Raw genomic sequence first — 21,824 nt, 5'->3', positions numbered from 1 at the left:
AAAAATGACACCGGACGGGAGAGCTGATCTAATCGAGGTGTCCAGCGTGTCATTTCCTCCTGGATACCCGCTGACGTCACTGTCTGGGACAATGCTTCACCTCTCAAAGCAAGGAAATTCAGGGAACACCGAAATATGCACTAACAATGGCCTGCACAAACGTGGACTCCGCACAAGAGGAAAAACTACAGGCTGCATATGTGCTTCTGTATTTAGAGGTTTCCAGTGTCACAAATTACAACATCTGCTGCATTTCTTGTGGAGGTAATGATCCTGAGAGATTTACAATGACCAGATCATAATGGACGGGATCTCTGTAGCCGCGTTTCCATATAAATGCAGCGATCATCCGGTGTTAAAGGGAACCTGTCAGCAGAAATTTCGCCCAAAACCTAAAAGATTCCCCCTCTGCAGCTCCTGGGCTGTATTCTAGAAAGGTCCCTGTTATTATTGTGCCCCCTGTGAGACCAAAATAAAGACTTTATAAAATGGTACCTTTTTGTATGCAGATTCTGTAAATGTGACACGGGGGCGGGATGCCTGATGGCCGTTATTCTGCCTCCTGCCGCTTTAGGCCGTCCCCCATCGCTCCTTTCCATAGCTGTGGACGCCGCCCAGTGCTCCACAGGTCCCCGCGCATGCCCAGTGCTCATCTCTCGCGGATGAGCACTGTGCCCAGTGTCACCGCTGGTGACGTGCGCGCAGGCTTTAGATTATGGGCGGTGCTGTGATGTTTATTACCAAGCAACCGCCCATAATCGCGGGACCGCGCTTTCCACCTCGGCGTCCTTCGTTCTGCGCAAGCGCGGTGCTGCTGACCCCACGTCCCCTCCTTCCCATCTTGCCCTGAGGCAGGAAATAGATAGGAGGTGACGTGGGGTCAGCAGCACCGCGCTTGCGCAGAACGAAGGACGCCGAGGGGGAAAGCGCAGTCTCGCGATTATGGGCGGTTGCTTGGTAATAAACATCACAGCACCGCCCATAATCTAAAGCCTGCGCGCATGTCACCAGCGGTGACACTGGGCACAGTGCTCATCCACGAGAGATGAGCACTGGGCATGCGCGGGGACCTGTGGAGCACTGGGCGGCGTCCACAGCTATGGAAATCGGCGATGGAGGACGGCCTAAAGCGGCAGGAGGCAGAATAACGGCCATCAGGCAGCCCGCCCCCGTGTCACATTTACAGAATCTGCATACAAAAAGGTACCACTTTATAAAGTCTTTATTTTGGTCTCACAGGGGGCACAATAATAACAGGGACCTTTCTAGAATGCAGCCCAGGAGCTGCAGAGGGGGAATCTTTTAGGTTTTGGGCGAAATTTCTGCTGACAGGTTCCCTTTAACAGATTTCTCCCCTTTAATGTGCATTTAGACCCTCAGGACCACATATAATTACTTATTAAATATACACATTGTGAGGTAAATCCGGAGATATGACGATAAATCATGATATTCAAGTATGTCAGGAAGCCCTCTCCTGGTGTCACCCCCCCTTTCCTTCACACAACTGGTTTAGCAACAAATCCCATGGCCATCTCCTGTGATATGGAGATGAGGTGGTGTGGGAACAATGGACACAGGATGACTCCCTGCCGTCACCCTGTAACAAGAGTTGTATCTCATTAGCAAGGCTATGGAACTAGCTAGACAGAACGACTCCAGTAAAAAATGGTTCATATCTCGCAAGCCATATTTCCGATAAATACGGCAACCATAAAAATGGTGTCTCCGCATGCGGACGATGCCGGCACACCCTTTTTATGGGAGCAGGACATTGGGAAATGCCCCAGGCGTGATATCAGCCAATGGGGAACTGGCAGACAGGTCATGAGTCCCCTCGTTCTGTAGCTAAATTCATAACTGTCACAATGAGAGCATTGGCGTCCGCCTACGACGCTCCCAGGCAAAGTTATGGCCCATATTCCATGTTGTGGATTGTCCATAACTCAAGCCAGGGGTGGAGCAGTGCTCCCTCTGAGGTCACTAAGGTAGGAGGGGACCTGGATTTGCCCAGGTTGATAACCCTACTTCGGCCATTTTCCAGGGTTCTTTTCGCTGGGGGCACGTGTAGGAAACATCTGTGGGAAGGATCCTAGAAACCTGGGTACAGCGCCCCCCTGTGGCCAGACGCAACAAGGTAACTGCTGGAACTGTGTATGCCTGTTTGTAACCCATGCTTTGATTGTAACTGTACTCTGACATATGTATATTCTGTAGATTCCCTATTGTATATATTGTAGTTTCTAGTGTGCTTTAGGCTGATTAAATTATATAATTAATCTTGGGCTGTTCTGTTATCTCGATCTTGAATCCCACGTCTGTGTGTTCGGCTAATAGTTACCGTGAAGCGGTTGGTGGCAGCGAGTTTGTGCCAAGGATTATTGTGGGGAGGCCAGTGAGATTCGGGGAGATTTTATATATTCCGCCCGCGGAGGTCGGGGGAATATATACCCTACTCTCACCGGGGACCCTTCAATAATCGGCATAAGTAGTATAGCGGCCTCCTTGCTTATTGTCGGGCAATTCCATAATTGGCCTGACTATAAGAGGGGCGCTAGAGAGCGCGTCACGTGCTCTGTCTGTCGGTCGGGAGGTATAAAGGAGGGGTGACCCCCACTTGTTACCCCCCGATTGTGACGTACTGGTAGCCAGCGCGGGGGATTTCTGAGTGACCCCCCCGGTGGTTTGTGACATATTGGTGGCATAGCGGTGGGATCGAGATAATAGTGTGTGTGAGTGTGAGACCCATACTCCCAGACACTAAAGACTGCCTGCAGCAGCTGTGGCTGCTGGGGTCTTCAGACTAGCTCAACACTAGAGTGTCAGAGTGCAGATACTGTAAGGTGTGTGGAGGCATCAGGTGTCAGTTCTGTGTCAGTGACCAAAAGTCTGCAAGAATGGCTGATGGCACCAGGAGCAGAGCTAGGCAACTGGCCAATGCTAAAGCAGGAGCCGAAGAGAGGGAGGACGGTGCTGTGGACAGTAATGAGGAGGTTGCCCACGAGTCCTCCAGGAGCTCGACGCCAGAAAACAGCTCTGCAGAGGACATTGCACAACCTGGCACTGCTGGACAAGATGAGGAGCAGCTCACCCAAGGGTCCTCAACGAGCCAGATGCCAGCCCTCCGCTCTGCAATGGACAGTGAATCACCAGGCTCCGCAGCGGGCCGCAGATCACCACGTGCCATTCCACCGAGCCTGGGAGGCTCGGATAGCCTTCTTCAAATGGCTATGGCCCTTCTCCAGGCTGGAGACCAGGAGGGCTACAAGGAACTCCTGGCAGAGCGCAGGGCAGAGCGGCAGGCAGCGCGTGACGCTGAGGCTGCGGAGCGGCAAGCAGTGCGTGAGGCTGCGGAGCGGCAAGCAGCACGTGAAGAGCGACAGCAACAGGCAGAGCGTGACTACCAGCTGCAGCTAGCTCAGCTCCGGCCCTCATCAGCCACACGTGACCTTCAAGACACCAAACTTCCAAAGGTCCGTGTTGAGGACTTCCCAGTGCTGGAGAAGGATGGAGACTTGGACTCTTTCCTGACTGCTTTTGAACGGACTTGCTTGCAGCACCATCTGGACAAGGATCAGTGGGCCAAATACCTGACCCCCCGTCTAAGGGGTAAGGCCCTGGATATCCTTGGGGACTTGCCTGCTGAGGCAGATCAGGGCTACGACACCATCAAGCGGGCCCTGATCCAACAGTACAACCTCACTCCGGAGTCCTACCGCAAGAAGTTCCGGACCCTGCAAAAGGGACCAAAGGACTCCTGGGCTGACCACCGGCGGGCACTTGCCCGAGCTGCCGACCACTGGACCCAAGGCCTGCAGCTTTCCACCGGACCGGAGATCCTGGACTTGTTCATCACGGAGCAACTCTTGTGGAACTGCCCTGAGGATCTCCGCCAGTTCATCCGAGACCAGAAGCCAAAGGGGTCCACGGCTACAGCTGCCCTGGCCGATGACTACACCAACAACCGGGCCCCTGAGGCCAGGAGAGCGGCCACCAGCAGCACCTGGAGAGGGGGTAAGATGAATTCTGCGACTGCCCCACCTGCCCCTAGACTGCAGGGGGTGTCCCCCTCAACTCCCCTCTCCAGGCCCGTGGCGGAACCAAGACGGTGCCACCAGTGCAACCTACCTGGACACTTCAAGGCCATGTGCCCTCAGCGTCCCAAGGCCCCGGCTCCGTCCCCGTCCCAAGGGCCGCCCAAGGTGTATTGTGTGGGTGGGGGTGGTGGTAGGTCCCTGGACAGCTTCCAACCTGTCACCGTCGGCCGGTCTGTGACCATAGGACTGCGAGACAGCGCCTCGGAGGTGACTCTGGTGCGGCCTGAGATGGTGTCCCCCCAAGACTTGATCCCTGGAAAAACCCTCGCTGTCTCCGGGATTGGAGGCACTGACCCGGCGCTGCCTGTTGCTGACATTTATGTGGACTGGGGCGCAGGGCGAGGGGTGAGGGAGGTGGGGGTAACTGATCGGATCCCTGCAAACGTGCTACTTGGGACAGATTTGGGGCAGATAACCTCCCAGTTTGGGCCCCCCCCAAGGGCTGAACCTTCAGCCCGTACTGACATGACTCCTAACAATGTTAATGTGTTATCTATGAATGATGTAAGGGAGGAGGGAGTGAACTCTGATATTTCTGCTTGCATAGACACCATAGACACACACTCAGCTGCAGCTGTGACAGGGGAGGGGGTCAGAGAAAGGTGTGACAATGCCTCTACAAGTAACCAGCCTGTGAGCTGGGATCTGTTGCCCTCTGCAGGGATAAGCAGAGAGCAGGGTGCTGCAGGGGGAGGACCAGTGTGTGGGGTGGGGGCTACCACAGCAAATGTGGGGTCCCCAGAGATTTCACAGCGGGGTTCTGTTGCTGCAGGAGGGGAACAGGCAGGTGAGATTGGGGCCGGTCCAGGAGCGGAAGTGCTCCCAGGTAAGATCTCGGTGCATGGTTCCCCCACAACCGGGGTGTCAGGAAGCCAGGTAGGTCTGCCTGAACCGGCGACTTGGTCAGGAACGGAGGAGGAGCAGGCACGACCCACGGTCGCAGCGGCTGTGGCCGCTGTCACCCGCAGTGGGAGTGCTGGAAGCCAAGGGGCCTCCCGGAGGTCCGATAGCTCTTCCCCTTCTGACCAAGTGGCAGCCGAGTCAGGTGGAGGCCAGGACACAGGTCCCGGGGTACTGACTGAAGATGTGACAGTCTCGTCGATTCTGGCCACATCTAGTCAGGGGTTTCAGGCAGCGTTAGAAGCTGACGACAGCCTGAAAGCTCTTAAGGAGCAGGCGGCACAGCCTCCCTCGGACTCGGACCCGGAGCGAGTGGTCTGGGACCAAGGACGGCTGTACCGGGCCACGGTCCAGCAGGGTTCACCGGAGGCGTGGCCCAGGGACCGACAGTTGGTGGTACCCTATCCGTTCCGGACGGAGTTGTTGCGGATCGCACATGAGATTCCGATGGCCGGACACCTAGGGATAGCTAAGACCAAGGCCAGGGTAAACCAGCATTTCTACTGGCCAAAAATGGGGGCCGATGTGGCTGCCTACTGCCGTTCGTGTGAAACCTGTCAGAGAGTCGGGAAGGCGGGGCCACACCCCAAAGCCCCACTAGTATCTCTGCCAATCATCGATGAGCCTTTCAGGAGGGTGGCTGTGGATCTGGTCGGCCCGCTGGCCATCCCCAGCAGCTCCGGGAAACGCTTCATACTGACGGTAGTGGACTATGCCACCCGGTACCCAGAAGCAGTGGCCTTGTCGTCCATTCGGGCTGACAAGGTGGCCACCGCATTGCTGGAGATTTTCTCCCGAGTGGGTTTTCCCCAGGAAATGCTCACTGACCGGGGGACCCAATTCATGTCCCAGCTGATGGAGGCCCTCTGTAAGCAGGTCCAGGTGCGACATCTGGTGGCCAGCCCGTACCATCCACAGACTAATGGCCTGTGCGAGCGGTTCAATGGCACCTTAAAGCAGATGCTTAAGATGTTGGTCGACTCCCATGGGCGTGACTGGGAGCGGTATCTCCCACACCTGTTATTTGCTTACCGGGAGGTTCCACAGGCCTCAACAGGATTCTCACCGTTTGAGCTCCTGTACGGGCGACGTGTGCGGGGCCCCCTGGCTCTGGTGAAAGAGGCTTGGGAAGGGGATTTGGCCACCCCTGGAGTGTCGGTTATCGAGTATGTCATGCGCTTCCGGGACAAAATGCAGGCCTTGACGCAACTGGTACACGACAATATGGCTCAAGCCCAGGCCGATCAGAAGCGTTGGTACGACCAGAACGCTTGTGAAAGGACCTACCAAGTGGGTCAAAAGGTGTGGGTACTGGTCCCCGTACCACAGGACAAGCTTCAGGCAGCCTGGGAAGGCCCATACCTCGTGTACCAGCAGCTCAACCCTGTGACGTACCTGGTCACCCTGGACCCTGCCCGTGGAAGGCGGAAGCCCTTCCATGTGAACATGATGAAGGCACATCATGAGCGGGAGGCATGTGCGCTCCCCGTGTGCAACCTGCCCGAGGAGGGAGAAGCGGAAACCCTCTTGGATATGCTAGCCCAGGTTAGGGCAGGCGGATCCATGGAGGATGTGGAGGTTGGCCACCAGCTCTTGGAGGACCAACGGTCCCAGCTGTGGGCCACCCTCCTCCCCTTCCGGGGGTTGTTTACCAACCAGCCCGGAAGGACTGACTTGGCTATCCATCACGTGGACACTGGGGATCATCCCCCGATCCGGCGTTCAGCATATCGGGTCTCCCTGGAGGTGCAGCAACACATGCGCCAGGAGATTGACGAGATGTTGAAGCTGGGGGTGATCCAGGCATCCAACAGCGCTTGGGCCTCGCCTGTAGTCCTCGTCCCTAAGAAGGACCGAACCACGCGGTTCTGCGTGGACTACAGGGGGCTCAATGCGGTCACGGTCGCCGATGCGTACCCAATGCCACGCATCGATGACCTGCTCGATCAGTTGGCCGGGGCTCAGTACCTGACCATCATGGATCTGAGCCGGGGATATTGGCAGATCCCCCTGACTCGCAAGGCCAGGGAACGCTCTGCCTTTATTACCCCATTTGGACTGTACGAGTCCACGGTGATGCCATTCGGGATGAGGAATGCCCCTGCCACTTTCCAGCGGATGGTCAACACCCTGCTCAAGGGACTTGAAGGGTACGCGGCCGCGTACCTGGATCACATTGCCGTCTTCAGTCCCACCTGGGAGGACCACCTAGAGCATCTAGCACAGGTGCTCAGGCGGATCCACCGGGCAGGTTTGACCATCAAGCCGGGAAAGTGTCAGCTGGCCATGAGCGAGGTCCAGTACCTCGGTCACCGGGTAGGTGGGAGAACACTGAAGCCCGAGCCTGAGAAAGTGGAAGCCATCGCATCCTGGCCCACCCCCAGGACCAAGAAGCAGGTGATGTCCTTCTTGGGGACCGCTGGGTACTATAGGAGGTTTGTTCCATGCTATAGTAGCCTGGCAAAGCCCTTGACGGACCTCACCAAGAAGAAGCTGCCCTCTGCAGTCGATTGGACAATGGACTGCGAGACAGCCTTCCGGGCCCTAAAGGACGCCCTGTCCAGCCCGCCCGTGCTACAGGCAGCCGACTTCACGCGGCCGTTTGTAGTACAGACCGACGCCAGTGACTTCGGCCTCGGTGCGGTGCTCAGCCAGGTGGACTCTGCGAGCCAAGAGCACCCAGTCTTGTACCTGAGCAGGAAGCTGTTACCAAGGGAAGTTGCCTATTCCACGATGGAGAAGGAGTGCCTGGCCATAGTGTGGGCCCTGCAGCGTCTGCAACCCTATCTATACGGGCGCCACTTCATCGTGGAGACGGACCACAATCCCCTCAGCTGGTTGCACACCGTCTCTGGGACGAATGGGCGATTGTTGCGATGGAGCCTTGCGCTCCAGCAATACAACTTCACCATTCGCCACAAAAGGGGCCGTGACCACGGTAACGCAGACGGGCTGTCCCGACAAGGAGAGGTCGCGGACGGGCGCACGGGGGAACACCGGAGTGTGCTGCCCCCTAGCGCCCTCAAAAGGGGGGAAGTGTGAGGTAAATCCGGAGATATGACGATAAATCATGATATTCAAGTATGTCAGGAAGCCCTCTCCTGGTGTCACCCCCCCTTTCCTTCACACAACTGGTTTAGCAACAAATCCCATGGCCATCTCCTGTGATATGGAGATGAGGTGGTGTGGGAACAATGGACACAGGATGACTCCCTGCCGTCACCCTGTAACAAGAGTTGTATCTCATTAGCAAGGCTATGGAACTAGCTAGACAGAACGACTCCAGTAAAAAATGGTTCATATCTCGCAAGCCATATTTCCGATAAATACGGCAACCATAAAAATGGTGTCTCCGCATGCGGACGATGCCGGCACACCCTTTTTATGGGAGCAGGACATTGGGAAATGCCCCAGGCGTGATATCAGCCAATAGGGAACTGGCAGACAGGTCATGAGTCCCCTCGTTCTGTAGCTAAATTCATAACTGTCACAATGAGAGCATTGGCGTCCGCCTACGACGCTCCCAGGCAAAGTTATGGCCCATATTCCATGTTGTGGATTGTCCATAACTCAAGCCAGGGGTGGAGCAGTGCTCCCTCTGAGGTCACTAAGGTAGGAGGGGACCTGGATTTGCCCAGGTTGATAACCCTACTTCGGCCATTTTCCAGGGTTCTTTTCGCTGGGGGCACGTGTAGGAAACATCTGTGGGAAGGATCCTAGAAACCTGGGTACAGCGCCCCCCTGTGGCCAGACGCAACAAGGTAACTGCTGGAACTGTGTATGCCTGTTTGTAACCCATGCTTTGATTGTAACTGTACTCTGACATATGTATATTCTGTAGATTCCCTATTGTATATATTGTAGTTTCTAGTGTGCTTTAGGCTGATTAAATTATATAATTAATCTTGGGCTGTTCTGTTATCTCGATCTTGAATCCCACGTCTGTGTGTTCGGCTAATAGTTACCGTGAAGCGGTTGGTGGCAGCGAGTTTGTGCCAAGGATTATTGTGGGGAGGCCAGTGAGATTCGGGGAGATTTTATATATTCCGCCCGCGGAGGTCGGGGGAATATATACCCTACTCTCACCGGGGACCCTTCAATAATCGGCATAAGTAGTATAGCGGCCTCCTTGCTTATTGTCGGGCAATTCCATAATTGGCCTGACTATAAGAGGGGCGCTAGAGAGCGCGTCACGTGCTCTGTCTGTCGGTCGGGAGGTATAAAGGAGGGGTGACCCCCACTTGTTACCCCCCGATTGTGACGTACTGGTAGCCAGCGCGGGGGATTTCTGAGTGACCCCCCCGGTGGTTCGTGACACACATACATACATAAACACACAAACACGTATGCATATATTTATTAAATTCAAATTGGCCTGATACAAAATGCAGACTTAGAGGGAACCACGAGCAGTTCTGGATGCATATTGCTAATCCCAGCCTAACTGTCTCTGTATCTACTACCTTACATAAAAGAGAGATTTAGAAAAAATATTTCTAAAGATCTTTCATCGTATCTTAATGAGGCCAGGGACTAGTCGCAAGGGTGTTAGTTCCCTTGGCTAGTCGGCCCCCTTGGCTTGTATGCACGCCCCTAACATGCTAATGAATGTGCAGCGTTAGAGGCATGGTTGATCTTAACACTCACTGTTGCCAATGCACCGGATGCTGGATTTCGGCTCAGTGCACGTGGACTTCCAGTCATGCGCACTATGAAGCCGGGTGAATGCGTTCCGGCTTCAAACTGGTGTAGCACGCACGACCAGAAGTCCGGGACGTAATGATCATGCGCACTAAGCCGAAAACCTTGGCTGCAGAGGTGAGCCCAACCATGCCTCTGACGCTGTGCATTCATTTGCCTATTAGCATGCCACTGTGCGTGTGCCAACATGCCAAGGGAACTAACACCCTTGCGACCAGTCCTCATTAGCATATTATAAAGAAGCTTTATAAATACTTTTTCTAAAGATGTCTTTATCTATGCTAGTATATACAAGGACGGTTAGGCAGGGATTAGCAATATACACCCAGAACTGCTCATGGCTCTGGGTGCATATTGCACTTGACGGGTTCCCTTTAACCCCTTCAGCCCCCGGGCACTTTCCGTTTTTGTTTTTTGCTCCCCTTCTTCCGAGAGGCGTAACTTTTTTATTTTTCCATCAATCTTGCCATATGAAGGCTTTTTTTTTGCGGGACGAGTTGTACGTTTAAATGAAACCATAAGCTTTACCATATAGTGTACTGGAAAACGGCAAAAAAATTCCAAGTGCGAAAAAATTGCAAAAAAAAGTGTGATCGTACAATAGTTTTTGGGATATTTTATTCACTGTGTTCACTATATGGTAAAACTTATGTATCTATGTGATGCCTCAGGTCAGTGCGAGTTTGTAGACACCAAACATGTATAGGTTTACTTGTATCTAAGGGGTTAAAAAAAGGCGCACGTTTTGCGCCATTTTCCAAAACCCGTAGCGTTCTCATTTTTCGGGATCTGAGGCTCAGTGATGGCTTATTTTTTGCGTTTCGACCTGACGTTTTTAACGGTACCATTTTTACGCAGATGCTACGTTTTGATCGCCTGTTATTGCATTTTGCGCAAAATTTGCGGCAACCAAAAAACGTAATTTTGGCATTTGGAATTTTTTTGCCGCTACGCCGATAACTGATCATATTCATTTATTTTTTTATTTTGATAGATCGGGCATTTCTGAACCCGGCGATACCAAATGTGTGTATTTTTTATTATTTTTAACCCTTTAATTTTCAATGGGGTGAAAGGGGGGGTGATTTGAACTTTTAGGGTTTTTTTTTTAAACTTTTTTTTTTTACTTTTTTTTTATTTTACTAGTTCCCCTAGGGGGCTATAGCGATCAGCAATCCAATCGCTCTGCACTATCTGCAGATCTCAGCTACAGAGCTGAGAACTGCAGATTTGCTGCTTCACTTTCAATGCCGGCTGTATTCCGGCATTGAGAGGAAGTGAGTCATGTTAGCTACAGGCGTCATCACATGACCCTGTGCTACCATGGCAACCACCGAAAGTCACGTGATCATGTCACGTGACTTCCGGTGGGGGCGGGGTAAGTGACTGTCATGGCGGCGCCCATATACATATCGCTGCCAGATTTTGGCAGCGAAATGTAAGGGGTTAATGGCCGCGGGTGGAAGCGATTCCACCCGCGGCTAGCAGGCACACGTCAGCTGTTGATAACAGCTGATATGTGCGCGGATCGCCGCTGCCTGCCGGCAGCAGGGGGCGGGCCTTGCCGGCACACGATCCATGACGTACCCAGTACGTCATGGGTCGTTAAGGGGTTAAAGGAGTTTAAGGCCTTGACAATTTTTGTAAAGCCTGTTTGAGTGGTGTTCACATGACAGAAAATATAATTTGCTTGCTTGCAGACACGCAGCTCAAGTTGACGAGCAGCATCCTGACAGTGTATATATTACACACTGTTGTGACTCAGTGTGCTACAGTGCTTGCTAAAAATCTGCCATGACCTGAAAAAACCCTTTAAGGGTCTGTGAGCACTAGGTAGATGAGATTCTTAAGCAAAATACGCACCCCCTCGGGCAGAATTCCGCACCTGCGGCAAAAAAACCCGCACCCAAAATCCGCATGCAGTTTTACCGCGTTTCTTAACCATTTATCAATGGCAAAAGCTCACCTGCGGAAAAGTAGTGACATGCTGCTTCTTTTTACTGCAGAAATTCTGCAGCAAAACCTGTAGGGAAAAAAAAACGCAGTGTGCGCACAGTATTTTGGAGTTCTCAGATTTTGCTGGGGAAGGACTGCATGAACTTTATGAATAAAAAACGCACGTTTTCTTCAGCAAAAAACGCGGCAAATTTGTGGCAAAAAAACACAGTGTGCATACAGGGCCTAATACAAAAATTCTGACCCCATAAAGCATTTTTTTAAGCAGCAGATCCCTGTTTACAAGGGGCAATGAGCGTGCAACAGTCATGATTTAAAGGGGTTTCTTAGTGAAAACAAGAGATCACCTATCCATAAGATAGGTGATGAATTATTGACTAGCGGTGGTCTGACATTTGGGGGAAAAGGGAATTTTTATCTTAAACTGGACACTCTTCCCTGTCTTCAGCTGCTACATTTATTCTCTACGGGGCTGATGGGGGGGGGGTGCCGTGTACTGCAGCCCCCATACGGGCTGAATGTAAAGTGGGTCAAACGTACAGGCTGTCGATCCGTGCAGGTCTCAGACCCCCACAATCAAATTATGCAGATATATGCAAATATTTGATCATTGCTTTTCACTGGACAACCCCTTTAACGACCTGTACGAACGATTAATTCAGTCCACAAATGAGACAAAGCATTTCCAACCCAGTTAAAATATTAGAGAGCGGGACCCATGAGATGATCTTCTGGGGAGCGATCCTCCTTTATTCCCCATAGTAGGGATCTGGTGTGACTGTCTGGCTTGTAATAATGTCTTGGAAGGTAATAGAGAAAATGGATAAGACAAGTGCGTCTTCTGCAGATTGTGACCCCCGAAATCAATGCAAGGTGGTGGCGCCCGTCTGATTATACCATTCGTGGTGTTATCAGATCCCAGGTAAGGGGACCCCACCTCTACGACCATTTACATTCTGCAAATTGTAGTGATAGAAGCGGATTGGGAACATTTTTATGTAGGTCAAATGAATATCATTACGGCGCTGGTACGATTGCATGGAGCGTTCCCTCAGAGGTGCAAGTCAAGAGGATTTCCCAACAAATTTCACTCCTGGATGAAAATATACCGGCTATGTTTTTTTCTATGGGGGATACCGCTGTATAAAAAAACAGAATATAGTTAAAGGGATTTTCCAGTGGGAATAACTTTTTTTTTTTTGAGACGACAACACATCTAGGCATGACAGCAGACACAGGTGCGACACCCGAAATAAAATAGTGCAGGTATGTGTAGACTCCGCGCTATTGCAGGTGCTGCCTCCGACTATGGTCAGGAGCGGTCACGTCACAACATTACCCAGAACATAAACATCTTGATAAGTCCTCGCAGATATCATTTTACAGTTTGCAATATGTTACATTGTAACAGGATAATATTTGACTTTTCCATATATGAAGCTTTTTCCTTTATACAGTGGGTAATGTGGATATGACTTGTGTTACAGGATGCCATTAGAGTTGACCAAGTCTGCAAACATTTCTTTTGGGTAAAATTCAAGTTGAGAGGGTGGGGGGGGGAATTGATGGGCATCAAACTGGGTGCAAAGTCTACAGGACAGGGGTTAAAATGAAATGTAAAACACTCGGCTCTGTCCATATCAATGATGCCGCCCAGTTTGTTGATCAGTCTTCCCCTTTCGGCCTCGTCTGATGCTGCCGTTGACCGTACCCCACACGATCACGTGAGGAGATACCAGTCACTGACGCACCTCAGAACCAATGCGACTGTGTGGGGTCTAGACTATACCGTATTTTTCGGACTATAAGACACACCCTGGTTTTAGAGGAGTAAAATAGGAAAATTAAATTTTAAGAAAAAATGTGGTCATGACACACTGTTATGGGGCGAGGATCTGCTGCTGATACTATTATGGGGGTAATGTCCCCAAATTCTCTACTAAGGTACCCCATCCTGGTAATGATCATCCTGCCTTGTATATGATCCCCATCCTTGTATATATGTCCCCCATCCTGATAAATACCCCCATCGGGCAGCACGGTGGCTCAGTGGTTAGCACTGCAGTCTTGCAGCGCTGGGGTCCTGGGTTCAAATCCCACCAAGGACACCATCTGTAAGGAGTTTGTATGTTCTCCCCGTGTATGCGTGGGTTTCCTCCGGGTTCTCCGGTTTCCTCCCACACTCCAAAAACATACAGATAGGGACCTTAGATTGTGAGCCCCAATGGGGATAGTATTGCCAATGTATGTAAAGCGCTGTGGAATTAATAGCGCTATATAAATGAATAAAATTATTATTATTATTATTATCCTGGTATATGGCCCGCATCCTGCGGCACACACAAAAACTAACATTTATACTCACCTTTTCTCAGTCCACGCAGCATCACTCGTCTTCCTGTCTGTGCCAGCAGCAGCGGCGCTGACCTGTGTGGAGCCGTGCGCACAGCGATGACGTCATCACTGTGCGCATCACTCTCCACACACATCAGTGGGCCGGCGGACAGGAGGTCATCGCGATGCTGCAGGGAACGGTGACCGATGAGTATACCAATTCTCACCCGCGCTGATGATGATACGCGGAGGGCAGTGAATACAGCCGCATATGTTCACTCGAGGCTGTAGAAGCCAAGGATGATCACGCGGGCCGGTTGTTTAGTATGTGTGCACCCCCTGCCCATCATCCCCCCCCCACCTATCAGCAACGGCTTCAGGGTTGAGAGATGATGGGCGTCGGAATGCATGCATATGAAATGAGGCTAATGAGCGGGCCCACGTGGTCACGGTATATGCTGCTACAGCCTGCTCCTGCTTCTGATGACCTGCTCTACCACCACCGAACCCACCTTCCCAGCAGCCATCGGACTAGAAGACGCACCCCCCCCCTTTCCCCCAAAATTTTGGGGGGGAAAAGTGCGTCTTATAGTCCGAAAAATATGGTACTCACCAGAAGAACGATGACCCGGAAGTGGCAGAATGGAAACGACTTATCAGAAGACCGGGCTGCATTGCAGAGATGGCTAAGGCCGAGGACAGTATGTGTACTCGGTGTTTTTCAGGTGGATTCTATCTGAAAGTCGGTTGAAAAAGCACTCAAACATTAAAAAATAATGGACATACGCACAGCAGTGTAAAAACAATTTGCTGTGCACGTATTGTAACACTTTAAATTTATTTTAAAGGGAACTTGTCAGGTCTCCTCTGCCCTCCAACCCAGCAGCATTCATATGTGCAAATTCCCTGCCGAACCGGCCCGTATAATGCTATTCACTAGTAAGAATGTTTAAAAAAACGACTTCTAAACCTCAATGTCCCTATGCTAATTAGGGCCTTGACTAGTCGATGAGGCGTTGTTCCCCCAGACTAGTCTGCCATCTCTATGTTATCACGCCCCTGTGGATCGGTGACACCGGCTCTGGGGAAACAACGCCCCTGCAACTAGTTAAGATCCTAATTAGCATAGGGAAAGTGAGGTTTATAAGTCTTTGTTTAAAAACAAAAGCATTCGTATGAGTGCAGAGCGTCATACAGGGATGTTATATGAGTGCAGAGCGTCATACAGGGATGTTATATGAGTGCAGAGCGTCATACAGGGATAGTTATATGAGTGCAGAGCGTCATACAGGGATGTTATACGAGTGCAGAGCGTCATACAGGGATGTTATATGAGTGCAGAGCGTCATACAGGGATGTTATATGAGTGCAGAGCGTCATACAGGGATGGTTATACGAGTGCAGAGCGTCATACAGGGATGTTATATGAGTGCAGAGCGTCATACAGGGATGTTATATGAGTGCAGAGCGTCATACAGAGATGGTTATATGAGTGCAGAGCGTCATACAGGGATGTTATATGAGTGCAGAGCGTCATACAGGGATGGTTATATGAGTGCAGAGCGTCATACAGGGATGTTATATGAGTGCAGAGCGTCATACAGGGATGTTATATGAGTGCAGAGCGTCATACAGGGATATTATATGAGTGCAGAGCGTCATACAGGGATGGTTATATGAGTGCAGAGCGTCATACAGGGATGGTTATATGAGTGCAGAGCGTCATACAGGGATGGTTATATGAGTGCAGAGCGTCATACAGGGATGTTATATGAGTGCAGAGCGTCATACAGGGATGTTATATGAGTGCAGAGCGTCATACAGGGATGTTATATGAGTGCAGAGCGTCATACAGGGATGGTTATATGAGTGCAGAGCGTCATACAGGGATGGTTATATGAGTGCAGAGCGTCATACAGGGATGGTTATATGAGTGCAGAGCGTCATACAGGGATGGTTATATGAGTGCAGAGCGTCATACAGGGATGTTATATGAGTGCAGAGCGTCATACAGGGATGTTATATGAGTGCAGAGCGTCATACAGGGATGTTATATGAGTGCAGAGCGTCATACAGGGATGTTATATGAGTGCAGAGCGTCATACAGGGATGGTTATATGAGTGCAGAGCGTCATACAGGGATGGTTATATGAGTGCAGAGCGTCATACAGGGATGTTATATGAGTGCAGAGCGTCATACAGGGATGGTTATATGAGTGCAGAGCGTCATACAGGGATGTTATATGAGTGCAGAGCGTCATACAGGGATGGTTATATGAGTGCAGAGCGTCATACAGGGATGTTATATGAGTGCAGAGCGTCATACAGGGATGTTATATGAGTGCAGAGCGTCATACAGGGATGGTTATATGAGTGCATAGCGTCATACAGGGATGGTTATATGAGTGCAGAGCGTCATACAGGGATGGTTATATGAGTGCAGAGCGTCATACAGGGATGGTTATATGAGTGCAGAGCGTCATACAGGGATGTTATACGAGTGCAGAGCGTCATACAGGGATGTTATACGAGTGCAGAGCGTCATACAGGGATGGTTATATGAGTGCAGAGCGTCATACAGGGATGTTATATGAGTGCAGAGCGTCATACAGGGATGGTTATATGAGTGCAGAGCGTCATACAGGGATGGTTATATGAGTGCAGAGCGTCATACAGGGATGGTTATATGAGTGCAGAGCGTCATACAGGGATGGTTATATGAGTGCAGAGTGTCATACAGGGATGGTTATATGAGTGCAGAGTGTCATACAGGGATGGTTATACGAGTGCAGAGCGTCATACAGGGATGTTATATGAGTGCAGAGCGTCATACAGGGATGGTTATATGAGTGCAGAGCGTCATACAGGGATGTTATATGAGTGCAGAGCGTCATACAGGGATGGTTATATGAGTGCAGAGCGTCATACAGGGATGGTTATATGAGTGCAGAGCGTCATACAGGGATGGTTATATGAGTGCAGAGCGTCATACAGGGATGTTATATGAGTGCAGAGCGTCATACAGGGATGGTTATATGAGTGCAGAGTGTCATACAGGGATGGTTATACGAGTGCAGAGCGTCATACAGGGATGGTTATATGAGTGCAGAGCGTCATACAGGGATGTTATATGAGTGCAGAGCGTCATACAGGGATGGTTATATGAGTGCAGAGCGTCATACAGGGATGTTATATGAGTGCAGAGCGTCATACAGGGATGGTTATATGAGTGCAGAGCGTCATACAGGGATGTTATATGAGTGCAGAGCGTCATACAGGGATGGTTATATGAGTGCAGAGCGTCATACAGGGATGTTATATGAGTGCAGAGCGTCATACAGGGATGGTTATATGAGAGCAGAGCGTCATACAGGGATGTTATATGAGTGCAGAGCGTCATACATGGATGGTTATACGAGTGCAGAGCGTCATACAGGGATGGTTATATGAGTGCAGAGCGTCATACAGGGATGTTATATGAGTGCAGAGCATCATACAGGGATGGTTATATGAGTGCAGAGCGTCATACAGGGATGTTATATGAGTGCAGAGCATCATACAGGGATGGTTATATGAGTGCAGAGCGTCATACAGGGATGGTTATATGAGTGCAGAGCGTCATACAGGGATGTTATATGAGTGCAGAGCGTCATACAGGGATGGTTATATGAGTGCAGAGCGTCATACAGGGATGGTTATATGAGTGCAGAGCGTCATACAGGGATGGTTATATGAGTGCAGAGTGTCATACAGGGATGGTTAGGCAGGGAATTTGGGCATGCAGGTATCAATGCTCCTGGGGTGGGGGCAGAGGGGACCCGACAGGTTCCCTTTAATCACTTCAAGATTCAAAACTTATGACGAATTAGAAGTGACGAGACTATTCTACAGGTGCAAAAAAAAAAAAAAAAAATAGGCAAAGATGACGCTTGAGGAAAACCCCTACTGCCAAGCTTTTTTCCTAAAAAGTCTTCTGCTTCAAAAACTATGCGGGCATGCCGGTGTCTATAAGACGCAGTGTGCACTTTAAGAGTTCACTGCCTTTTTTTCACTCATTCCCAACATTTATTAGATGCCGGTAATATCAAGGTTGGCCGGATGTCATTTGACGGAATTTGCAGAAATCAAAACACAATCTTCTAACTCGTTGGAATCCAATTTTTGGGGGCGATCCACAGCGGAATTGCTTAGTTTAGAATGGTTTGCTCGTCTCCGGTTGCTATGTATGTCAGCGTAGTTAGAGACATGGCCCTGCCAATCCACTAACAACTCGCTATATTGCAAAAGTTCAAGGCAAAGCTGCTCAGCCTACACACAACGGCAAGACAGCACAAAACCAGCAGCCCACACAACCGCACATCAGGTACATCAGGACGCCAGCATCTGCTCGCACCATATTCATGAGCATTAACTATTAACGGATCCAAACATACAAAAATGGTAGGAAATCATTGCAGAACTCCAAATAAAATCACTTCTGTCTTCATCCATGGTCTCGTTACACATTATTTCAGCCTAGATACATTAGGTGAGTTAAACGCTGCTCAGCCGTAACCCTAAAACCACTTGCCAATTCATGTGTACGACACACAGCCCCATCCTCCGCAACCTGTGATGTTCTGATAGGGAGCAATTTAAAGGAATTCTGGCTCCAATCACTTCAGTCTCAAAAGGTGAGCGGGACCAGCGACACATGATACCTGCCGGGACAGCGGTCAGCTGGTACCGTGCACCAATCGGAGCGCGTTACCGAAAACCGCAATTTGCCCATACTAAGCGGGCTAACTTTTGCTCCTCCAAAAATGAGCTTTGGGTCCCATGTCCTTGTAGCCTGTTCACAAGTTGAACTATTTTTGGTATATACTATCCACTGCCCACCAGGGACATCCCACAAGACATGCAGTTTTGGAAAAGCTCTGACCCAGTAAGGTAACCATAAGCAGTTGGGCGTTGCCAAAATCATCCAGAATCATTACATTCGTTATTTTTTTTTATATGCCTTAAAGGCTGAGGCCACACGGGGATTAGTGTGATCCTCGCTTGACACTTGACTCAAGCTGGCAGCACAGCAGGAGCCGAGGGTCATGCGACTGTGGTCCAATCGTGTGATCGGACCATAGCTGCGGAGGGGGCAGGCCGGCGCTGCGGAGGGGGGCAGGCCGGCGCTGCGGAGGGGGGCAGGCCGGCGCTGCGGAGGGGGGCAGGCCGGCGCTGCGGAGGGGGGCAGGCCGGCGCTGCGGAGGGGGGCAGGCCGGCGCTGCGGAGGGGGGCAGGCCGGCGCTGCGGAGGGGGGCAGGCCGGCGCTGCGGAGGGGGGCAGGCCGGCGCTGCGGAGGGGGACAGGCCGGCGCTGCGGAGGGGGACAGGCCGGCGCTGCGGAGGGGGACAGGCCGGCGCTGCGGAGGGGGACAGGCCGGCGCTGCGGAGGGGGACAGGCCGGCGCTGCGGAGGGGGACAGGCCGGCGCTGCGGAGGGGGACAGGCCGGCGCTGCGGAGGGGGACAGGCCGGCGCTGCGGAGGGGGACAGGCCGGCGCTGCGGAGGGGGACAGGCCGGCGCTGCGGAGGGGGACAGGCCGGCGCTGCGGAGGGGGGCAGGCCGGCGCTGCGGAGGGGGGCAGGCCGGCGCTGCGGAGGGGGGCAGGCCGGCGCTGCGGAGGGGGGCAGGCCGGCGCTGCGGAGGGGGGCAGGCCGGCGCTGCGGAGGGGGGCAGGCCGGCGCTGCGGAGGGGGGCAGGCCGGCGCTGCGGAGGGGGGCAGGCCGGCGCTGCGGAGGGGGGCAGGCCGGCGCTGCGGAGGGGGGCAGGCCGGCGCTGCGGAGGGGGGCAGGCCGGCGCTGCGGAGGGGGGCAGGCCGGCGCTGCGAAGGGGTGCAGGCCGGCGCTGCAGAGGGGGGGCAGGCAGGCGCTGCAGAGGGGGGGCAGGCGCTGCGGAGGGGGGCAGGCCGGCGCTGCGGAGGGGGGCAGGCCGGCGCTGCGGATGGGGGCAGGCCGGCGCTGCGGAGGGGGGCAGGCCGGCGCTGCGGAGGGGGGCAGGCCGGCGCTGCGGAGGGGGGCAGGCCGGCGCTGCGGAGGGGGGCAGGCCGGCGCTGCGGAGGGGGGCAGGCCGGCGCTGCGAAGGGGTGCAGGCCGGCGCTGCAGAGGGGGGGCAGGCAGGCGCTGCGGAGGGGGGGCAGGCAGGCGCTGCGGAGGGGGGCAGGCCGGCGCTGCGGAGGGGAGGGAGGGATTTATCTCTGTCTCTCTTCCATTACCGGCTGCTGCAAGAATCGCACTGCTCTCGCGTACACCGGTGTAACCACAACTGTGGTTTTGTATATGGAGGCAAACCGAAAACATTCTATGAACCCGGATTTCCCATTCGAATGTTTGGCGTCTTTTCCTTCTGGAGCAGTCTCTAGTTCGGCTATTATGACATCCCCCCATGAAGCATTTCTTGTCCATACGTCTTCCTACACCAGCTGGATCTCTCTGACCTCTCTGGTCCTCAACTAGAATTCCCAGCATACTGGGAGTAGTTGTTCCAAAATAGCTAGAGAGCTACAAGTTGGTCTGTCTAACGTAACATATCACGTATGGACGAGATGAAAAAAACACGGTCAGGTCTCTTTAACTGCAGAAACCAAAACATTAAAGCTGGAGAATTATTGTGTCATTTTATCGTAAATGGGAAAAATAAATTGAAATATTAATGCCGTTGAGCGCCTTTGTTTTAATGCAGTGCGTATTACAGAGCTCTCTACTATCTCCTGCAATATGCACCAAATCACTTGTGCTCTCGCTATCGATTCCCCCTCCTCTGCTTCTGTCCACAGCTGGCACTCTGCAGCAAGGCTCCCGGCACTAACAAGGCGAGCACGTCCTAACCTCCCAGCCCCTTCTAAATCAATAGTGAGATTCGCAGCACCGCTGTCAGCCTGTGCTAATGGCAGACAGGCTGGACTGCCTCCCTCATCCCGTCCCCAGGAGGCGCTGCGATTTATCAGACACCTTGGTGTGGGCTGGAAATGCTACTGACCCCAAAAATCTTCCCCCGGAGAATTCTGTGCCATTTATGTGGCTCAATTAGAAAGAATATCTCATTCCAGAAGAAGAAAAAAAAAAAAAATGAGATCCCGCTTTAACCCATGAGAGGCCTGCAATGCATTAGAGTACAGCAGTCATAAATGACAATATGGAATATTTACCTTTACACTGGCCCGTGGCCGTGAGGGTCCGATAATCTCTTCTCCCAGCGATCTCTGGAAGTCTGCTACAAAAAGAAAGAAGTGACAGGTTACAAAAGGGGGGCACATATGCAAATAGCCATCATATACTTTTTTTGCAATATTTTTTGAACGAGCCTCGTGGCTTATTTCACCTTCACGTACATGACGGATAAATGACATTTTTTTACACTGCCGGCTTGTGTGACATATTAGAGATCAGAGTGAGATGGCTACCAGTGGCGTCCCTTGGATTACCACGTAGAAAGGCTTTCTCCCCGGCTCCGTCACACCCTCGCTTGCTAGTGTGCTCTCTTACTACCAAGATATACTCAAATGGTTTCATATCATAGCACGTTCTCCAGCAGTGTGTGGAATTGGGGGACGAAGGAAGAAAAAAAGAAGAATTGCCGTGTCACAGGCGGCAGGTGAGGATCCTGCACCTTACACCTCTATACAACAAGGTGCAAGGACAAGTCACAATATAGAGGCAGGATTCATTAGCTGGGGGCTGTTGCTTTATTTCCCCCCACTGCAGAAAATGAGCCGGGCACTTTAAAAGATGCCAATCCTGGAAGAAAACGATTCCACATCAACCTGGATGGTAAAAGGTCAGTAAATCCCTCTGTGACCGAATATC

The 21,824-nt window shown here is 52.0% G+C and overlaps 1 protein-coding gene across 1 annotated transcript in view; it reads right to left on the bottom strand.

Moving 5' to 3' along the window:
• The window catches only part of SETD5 (SET domain containing 5), a 152,527-nt gene extending 131,295 nt beyond the window's left edge, over positions 1-21,232 (bottom strand). The window contains exon 1 of the mRNA XM_075321431.1: positions 21,167-21,232. The gene's annotated coding sequence lies outside the window, so the exon portion shown is untranslated. The remainder of the gene's footprint in view (positions 1-21,166) is intronic.
• Positions 21,233-21,824: the final 592 nt, after the last annotated feature.

This window comes from Anomaloglossus baeobatrachus, chromosome 8 (assembly GCF_048569485.1).
Source record: "Anomaloglossus baeobatrachus isolate aAnoBae1 chromosome 8, aAnoBae1.hap1, whole genome shotgun sequence".
Taxonomy (NCBI): domain Eukaryota; kingdom Metazoa; phylum Chordata; class Amphibia; order Anura; family Aromobatidae; genus Anomaloglossus; species Anomaloglossus baeobatrachus.
Note: the sequence above shows the minus strand (reverse complement) of the source record. Positions and strands in the feature narration are given on the sequence as shown.